This window comes from Myiozetetes cayanensis, unplaced genomic scaffold, assembly GCF_022539395.1.
Source record: "Myiozetetes cayanensis isolate MyiCay16 unplaced genomic scaffold, myiCay2020 scf3, whole genome shotgun sequence".
NCBI lineage: Eukaryota > Metazoa > Chordata > Aves > Passeriformes > Tyrannidae > Myiozetetes > Myiozetetes cayanensis.
Window position 1 is genome coordinate 55,051,276 of NW_026087521.1, and position 8,878 is coordinate 55,060,153.

Here is an 8,878-nt window from a genome sequence, read left to right on the forward strand (position 1 = left end):
GGGACATCACACAGCTGCGGGACAAAGGCTGCAGGAAGGAAACGCTGGGCACCCTCTGCTCCTGGACATTCATCGGTGTGGGATAACCAGCCTGTGAGGGGAGACCAGCAGTTGAGTGCAACTGGCATCTTGTTCTGTGATGAACTCACATGAGTCCTCACCACTAAGAAGTGGAGAAAAGAGCAAGTACTTCTGTGTAGTTCACGAGAAGGTTTCTCCTGAAATCTGAGCTGCTGGACCAAAAGAATGAAAGAATGAAAAAGGGAAGAAATAAAACAGAAAAAATAATCTCACCTGCTTTCACCTCCCTCCTTCCTGAAATAATTACCCACAACCTGAAGCTTGTTCCAGGGATACAGGAGCTTTGTCTGCTTACTTTACCAAAGTGGTATTTTGCAGAGGTAAAGACCTGAGGGCTTTTTTCCACTTGGACAAAGGCTTGAAGCTGCTAAAGCAGTGGTATAACGACGCTGTGCTGAAGTTGACCGTGTCTGTATAAATAAAGGTTAACAGTAAAAGCTTCTTTTATCCTGTCTTTTCTTTCTGTCATTTTACATTGATAAATACACTCAGATGGTCCTTGCTGTCACACCAGAGAGTCTCAGAGTTGGTGCAGCATCAGTGATCTTATGCTTGCCTCAATTTTAAAACCAGACCTTGACCTCAGTATACTACCACCAACACCACATTTCTGCTGCTCCCCACCAAAGGCTTTTACCAAACCCCTCAACAGGCTCTGTCCCATTGCTTTAGAGATAAGGGGCTTCCTGCCACGTGTACAGGAAAAAGGAATTAGCTGGTATTCTCTGTAATTTCAGAGTAATCCTTCTCTTGTATTAGTAAATTTAATATGATCATCCATGTACCTTTTTGGGGGAGTTTTGACAGGGATGAGGGGGTTGGTTGGAAATTCTTCTTTGCCCCAGACATTACAAATCCTTTGAAAATGTTTTCTTCTTTGCATTTTTGTCAGAGGATCATTGCAGAGATCAGGAAGAGGTGCATAAGATAAGGAGTGTCTCAAGTTTGTGCTGGAGCTTTTTGTTCTGCTACACTTAACTCAAGCTCAGAGCACGTGAGCAAGATTTGCCTATAAGCCACAAATGGAGAGGAGTAGAAGGGGAAATGGACAACTCATATGTAAGGGCTTCAGGACACAGAAAGGGGTGAGGGAGAAGCCCACACTAGAGTATTTTTTTCTCCCTGGCAGATACTCCCCTTTGAGAGAGAGCCCTCTTCACAGACAGAATATTCTCCAAACCACATTACCATACAGAGAAACTCACTTTTCACAAAATCCCTTTCTCAAAGAGTTTGCTGTTTCCACCTTTACCTTTTGGCAGGGGGGATGGAAGTATTTATAATGCAGACTTCTACTGAGAATTACAGATGCACTCTTGTCTCAGCAGAAATGGAGAAATGCCATCGAGAGGGATGTGTGACCAGTTACAAAGAGGGTTATTCTGAAAAGTGGGAGGTTTTTTCAGGATTGCCATTTCTTGCCAGAGACTATTTTATATGCAGGCAGGCTACAGGGCAAATGCCCATGTTACAGTGGGCATGCCCACATTGCTCTGGAAGTTTTTTGTACATAGAGTTCACAAATGCAGAGCTGGAAAGGACTTGATCCTTGCAGGAATGAACTTGGTATATGCCATGCTTGACTGACAATTTTCTAGAGGTTGCTTAAAGACTTTTCAAGCCCTGAAGATAATACTGTGACTTTTCCTGGATAACCTATCCCAGTACTTCACTATCATTCAGGAAAAAGTATTTCTAGATGTCTAAGCACAGTTCCTGGGACGGAAATAAGCTCATGTAAGCGGTGCGGCCAGTAGCGGTGCACGGTCTTGCATCCAGCAAGGATGACGGTCATCTCAAAACTCCAAACAAATAGTCAAAATTTTCAAATGCCACCTGGTAAAACTTCTGGGCACAAAAACTGTAAGGATGTCAAATGCATGATATACCTATTACTGTGCTTTTCCATTAACAGTGCAGAAAAACACGATGCCACGTCAAAAAAATAGCCATTTCACCCACTGTTACACACTTTGAGGAAGAGATGATAGAATTTTCACAAGGCTGTGCATTTGCAGGGTAGGCTGAGTGCCTGCAGACTGCAAGCACCGCAGCCCATCTTACCTGCACAGCCCAGCTGCCATGTGGAGGACTCCTTGAGGCCGGTGCAGGGACTGCTTCTGGTCTGAAACCTTGGCAGTGAGAGGAAGAGAGCAAGTGGCAGCTCCTGCTGCCAGCATCACTGGGCTACCCTGTTTCCCAGATTCACGCTTTGCCTTATTTCCACTGTGTTAGGGATGTAGCAGAGGTCTCCTGCCAGTGACCTGTGCCTAAAGTGCCTTCTCCCTTCAGCACTTGGAGCTACTTGACTTTGCCGTCCTGTCACCAAGACATTTTGAGTGGTTATAGGTCCCAAATTTACAGTGCTTAGAACCAAGGGATGCTGTGTAAAATATCTACCACATAAATATTTCTATCATATCACCAGGAATCTAAATAGCTGTTTATAACACCCCATCCCTCCAAAAGCTCTATGTTTCTTTGTGTTTATACAGACACCTATTTTTGCTTAAGAAACAGGTGTGGGAGTGAATCCAACTATAATGTGTGAAATTCTCTACAGCTTCTCAGTTTAAACTCTAAACTGACTGTACTCTGAGGCTACATTGTTAACTGGAACAGCAGCCATGCAGGAAAGGTAAACTGGCTGGCTGGCCAACACTTGCATGATCAAATAATTAATCAGCCTCGAAGGCAAAATTAGATTTCCAGGAACCCTGCTTCTTTGGGATTAGATTTTGGAGTGGAAAAGGTCAGACTGAGCTACCAGCTCTAATAACTCACTATACTTTCATCTATCATTGTTATTTAATTTGTAACAAGAAAAATAAGCTTCCATCTAGAGAGAGGCAAAGGAGTTTTCTCTTTCTTGTTAAGGTTCAGAGGGCAAAATCCTGACATACTTTCTTAAACCTCCAGTAGTTATTTTTGGCTTGGTCCCAGTTTGGTTTCTAGCAGATATTTGTCTGCAATATAGAAGCCCCCCTTGACAACAGCAAATTTATTCACTCTCTGAAGTGTCTCACCAGGCTGGACAGTCAGGATCCTCTAACTTGCCATTTATCGTAGATTTTACCCAGGTAGGACTTCTACTATGGTCCGACTGTGGAGCCTGTATTGCTGCTGAAAGATGGCAGGATCTGCCTCAACATAAAAGAGGAATATTAATCCTCTTGGGATATTTAGGACCTGGAGAATGGGTGCAGTGGGAAACAGTGAGCCCAAAAGCACTTGACCCATCCCTGTGGAGATGACAATCCTCTGGGCTCACTTGATTAGTACCTCTGAGTTTCTTTGGGATGGGAATTTCTGATAATGACGTAGATGCAGAGTGCAAACCCTGTTAAATGCAGAAGTCAAGCTCAGCTTCAGATGCCCTCAGCTGCTTTGAAAGCAGAGATGAATGGGAGAAAACCCAGACAAACTCAGGGCTTTTCCTTCTGTTCAGGTGACACGTGACATGCCTTCCCAGCACAGCTTTGACACTAACCTGCAAGTGGCTGAGTCCATTTCTGATGCACATATAGAACTATAATAATATGTAGTTTAAATATAATATAGTTTGCTCCAAAGAGGAAATCTCCCTTACTAACTAATTGAAAAATATTTTTCATTGTTCACAATTACTTGATTAAGAATACTTATTATTCCATGCAGCACTTAAGAGCTAAATAGATAAGACAGACCGAGACAAGGCAAGGTAAAGGGGCACAGTGAGATGACAGTCCACAGTCACCCAGCAGGTCAGTGTCCAGCCTGAGAGAAAAGCCTTAGTTGCCCACTGCAGTTTGTGTTATTGTAGTCCTCACAACCTTCAGGCACACAGCAGGACTCCAGAATATTCCTGACAAGCACATGCTGGGAACAGGCACTTTGGCCCTGGCAGAGGATGAGCATATCACCTTCAGAACACCTCCAGAGAAGTTTGTGTGCAGCAAGCAGGACAGTGCGTTACAGTGCACAGCGTATTAACTCCCGACCTGGTTGTGCTGGAACTGAATGAGGGGCAAAGTAACCTGCCTCCCACACACAGAGCACACACAGTGCTTGCACTGCAAGTGAGTGCAGAACAAAGTGGATGCTGCAAGTTCACAGCTGTGCTTTCTTTCACTGCGACTCTCCCAAAGAAACAAGCCCCAAACAGCACTGGTGCTGCTGACACGTGGGTCCAGCCAAACCCTGAATCCAACACTCAGAGCTTGTGAGGACTCTTGGGTGGATCTGGGGTCCAAAATGTCCTCCCTTCTGTTTACTGGCACACACAACCTTGTAGGATTCTTTCTTTAACATGTAAGTCCCTTAAGACGCATATGTCAGTGGTTAAAGAGGGCAAGCTGGGGGTGTGAGGAAAAAACATTTATCCTAGAGCTTAAGAGTGGTCCAGTTAAATAGCAGGCTTCTGTACATCAGGTACACGAGGCTTAGTAGAACTGAATGTAATTCACGCTGTTCCTACCAATGCTAAGCTCAGCTACCACTAGAACTTTCAGTCCTCTCCTTTCCCAAGCAAAGAAATCTTTCCAGTTTGTTTGTTTTCTAAACAAAAAAATAAAAACGAGGAAGAGGGATATTTCTAAGCTCTCTATTCACTGCCAGTTGTTTACAGGTATGCTGCTGGGACAGCAAAGTCTGGTTTTAGTGACTGGTTGCAGTATGAAACTTCCCAAAGACAAATCTCTGTTTTGCCAAGAATAACCTTTCTGTACCAAATTAATTTCCATAGTGAATGTACAAGGAGGAATGGAAATTTTAGGAGTATACTTGAGAAATAAGACATTCAATTACAAGCTCTCAACAGACCCTGGAAAATTTTTTTTTGGTCCACTCACCTATTTTAAATATATATAAGGATACAGCGTAACCAGAGTACTGTTGCCATCATTTTTAAAGCAGAAGAGCAGCAAGCAGATTGTGTTTTATCAGGAAACACCTCTGAGGTTATATGTAAATGACACATGCACACAGATCAACAAGATGTTTGTTGACAGCAAGCTTTCAGCTACTGCTTTTCACTCTTTACAGTTCCAACCAATGCTGCTGTCTCTGAAAAATAGGTGGAAGACAATAAATTGTGCTGCTTAAGGTACCCAGTTGTAACAAAACTCCTCCTCTGCCACAGACTGGAATCTTTTGCATTTTTATCTCTAACTTGCAAGATTCCTCTAAAGCAACCCTTACTCCCCCGTATTTAGGAGTAACCAAGAGTCAGGTTGCTAGCTGTGACCTTCTAGCCCCTTTCAAAGCTATAGGATCATCTCGGGGAGTATTCATAGCTAGACAAATTTAGCCATGTCTCTGCCACTGTACTACTGAAATGAACTGAACACACCCAAAGAAGTGGGATGCATGAAATGGTGATTTTTTTTTTTTTTTTTCAACTGATACCTTTCACTTGAAATACCCTGAAACATTCTTGTTTATCTGTTGGTCATAAAAAGCCCAAAATCAAAATGCCTTACAGAAAAGTTTACCAATTTGTAACAAAAAGCAGGTCTCAGCCATTGACTAGGGCAAATTGGTCTTAAGTCACTCATTTTTTATCAACTTAACGTAAAGTTTACATAATGTATAAATGGTAACATTTGTTTAGTCTGAACAAACAGGTGAAGGAAAAGCTGTTGCTCCTCTTTTACAGATGAAGAAATGAAGCATCAAGACAGGGATAACAATGATCATCACAGGGACACAGATTTGTCTTGACCTAGGAAATCCACATGGATCAAGTCTTCTTGACTCGAACAGAGCACCTGGTGCTTCTGGACACACATGTGGGGCTTACTGCTGTGGGTAAAGATACTAAACCACTGCTTACAGTAAATGTGATGAAGGGAAAACCCAACATTCTGTTGGATGTCCCCCACCTTTGTTCCCATTCTTAATGACACGACCTCACATGAGGCTCAGGACACACCTACTGTTTCAGGTCATGTCATGGGTGCCACTCACAAAGTTATTTGACTGAGGTGGTTGAGTTGGCAAATGCCTTCTGTGAAGGCTCAGGGGGCCAGATAGGAAATACAACGCCCCAGTGGAATAGCATCTCAGAAACTTTTGAAGGGTGAGAAACAGTGTTTTCCTGGGTGTCCAGGGCCAGTCAAGATATCTGGTGACCAAAGCTCGACAGGTTGAGCGTTTCATGTCTGAGTTCCCAGCCGTTCACACCGCTGAGCTTTACAGACTGCTTGCACCCAGCTCTGGGCTGCTGCACGTGGTGATAGGTACGTCTCACAACATCTGGCATCACTACAAAGATGCCAAGGTCACCCACCTGACAAAGGAACAGCAAAAAGGCCTCTCTTCTGTCCTAGTCCACTGGCGTGGCCACAGAGAACCATCCTTCTTCTGAAAGGAACTACAGAAGTGGAGAGGTCTGGCAGGGTAACATGTCAAATGCAGTGTTTTCCCTCTGATTTTTATGAGCCTCCGCAAGAAGGAAATTAGAAACTGAAGTCTACAGTCTCTCCCATTTATAAAAGTGTCCGTAATGTGTACGTTTTGCTGTAGGTTAATGATGCAGTTCTCAAGCAAGATTAATTTCTGCTTCAGACAGCCATCAATTTTTTATGACTGCAAGACCATTTCCCTACTAAAAATGAAAGTTACATTCCCCAAGGGATGGGCTGTATTCAGCATCAGTCGAGTGTGTAGAATAGGAAGATGAGAATAAAATAAAAAAAAAACCAAGAGAAAGCAAAAGACACAAGCTAGTTCCCCAGCTCCTACACCAGGGAACAGGTATGTGACTTTCCTCACTGTCATTTCTGAGCATCCTGAATAAGATTAAGTATGCAGAGGTGTGAATGTGCTTCTGACCCTCACTGATCGGACCAGCTCTCACTAAAGTGATGCTCAAGGCACTCAGTGCCCAATACCATGAACAATGACTTTGTACAAGATCAGCACAAGTGTCATCCTGCCTCAAGACCCTGAGACATTGTTCCTGCCTGAGACAGACAGTCCAAAGATTGCTTAATGCTATAGTCAAGCTTTTAATCAACCTTAGCCTATATTTGGGGCAGATTCCAAGAAGCTGCCTATAGCTGCATCAGCAGAACATGGAAAGTCACCTCATCCACCAGTCCATTTTAAGACATCTGTCTGGGGAAAGTGGGAAGAATTGTCCTTTGTAAGACATTTAGAACTGTCAGAATTCAGAACTGTAGAATTGCCCCCCCTCATCCTTTCTCTCTCTGCATCAACTGCAGAGAGGAGCCTGATGCCTAACCTTGATCAGAAGCACATTTTTAGATACCTGAAGCAAGAGGAGATGAATCCCCACCTGAAAAACAAATCTTTGTCCCAATAAGTCTGACAGGTACATCAGGTACTGGTGTGGTTGAAAGGATCCCACCTACCTTCATTAACAATAATACACGTTTTAACCTGATTGATAAAACCATTACCTCTTGGTTTCAACCTGTTCAGAAGTCTAAACCAAAAGACCACAGTGTCTTTGTGACTTTATCCTTTGATTCATCTTTGAGGTAGCTCATCCTCACTTAGCTGATATTTGCTGTATGTGGAGAAATAAATTATATCAATGCAAAGAACCATGTATCCCAATAATTACACCTTTGTTTTGTTTTTGACTAATGGAATCATGGAAGTAGAAAAAATGAATTAAAATCAGGCCTCATATCACTAACCAACACCGTGTTACATTGCCATTACCACGAGTGCAGTTATTGAGCAATGGGATCGGAAATAGTTCATTGTGAACATTGCAAAAATCAACTCCTAATTAAATGCAATCCAGCTGCTTTTAAAACTGTTCTGGTGTTGATTCACTGACAACAGCTGGATGACCCTCTCAGAAAGCCCATGCTTAAGTTCAGGCTTAAGTGCATTTCTTTCACCCAACCCCTAACCATGCCTGGATTTCACAGCTGAAAACTCTAGGCCTCAGTAACTTCTTTTTAGGAATCTCCCGTTATTCCACAGTCACGACTGCAGCTGTGGTTGGGTTTTTCCATTAGCAATTCTGTTGAGGAAAGCATTTCTGGGGCTGCTGTATTGCAAGGACTTACGATAGGAGGATCAAGATGTGAACTCTTAAATGTGTAGCTGCCTACGAACCACAACCACTACTGAGTTCACCTTTCTGCTTCAGTATTTGCATGGTGAGATGCAGACTGATTATCTTCCAGACTCCTTAAGCAATTTGAATGTGTTTCTTGATAAAGCAAGCATGGACCTCAAATTACTTCACATAATAAATGTTGCTCATATAGTAAATGCTTTCCAGACCTAAGTCAATGAAGACCTTTTTCGTTAAGGCTGAGTAAACACAATACAGATAAAAGTAAACTGATGCACCCATTAGGCAAACTGAAATAAAATATTTATGAGAAAGGAAAATATTACAGCCTTTACTACAAATATGTGAGGTCTCCTAAGCTTCTGCCTGGAAAAACTGGAAACATATGAGCACACATTTGTGACTACCCTGAGTTGTTACAGAACAATACAGAAAATGGGACAGAATATACTGTAAATATACCAGATTCAGAACATCAGAAATATCTCCAGTTAACTGTATATAGGCCAAGGACTGACTGTCTAGGTTATTTCCCTTTCAATAAAACCCACAAACTGAATATTACTGATTTAGAACATTGGTAATGTCCTTACCTTCAGTTTTTTGAAAGAGCCAGTTTGCATACTGGATGGTTGGTATGAGTCATTCATGAGAGATGTGATGGTTTTCAGGGCTGGAGAACATCTACTGCATCACTGGACAGCTGAATCCTCATAACACAAAGGTGGCCAGGTCAGGCCATAACCACAAAGGCCGGAG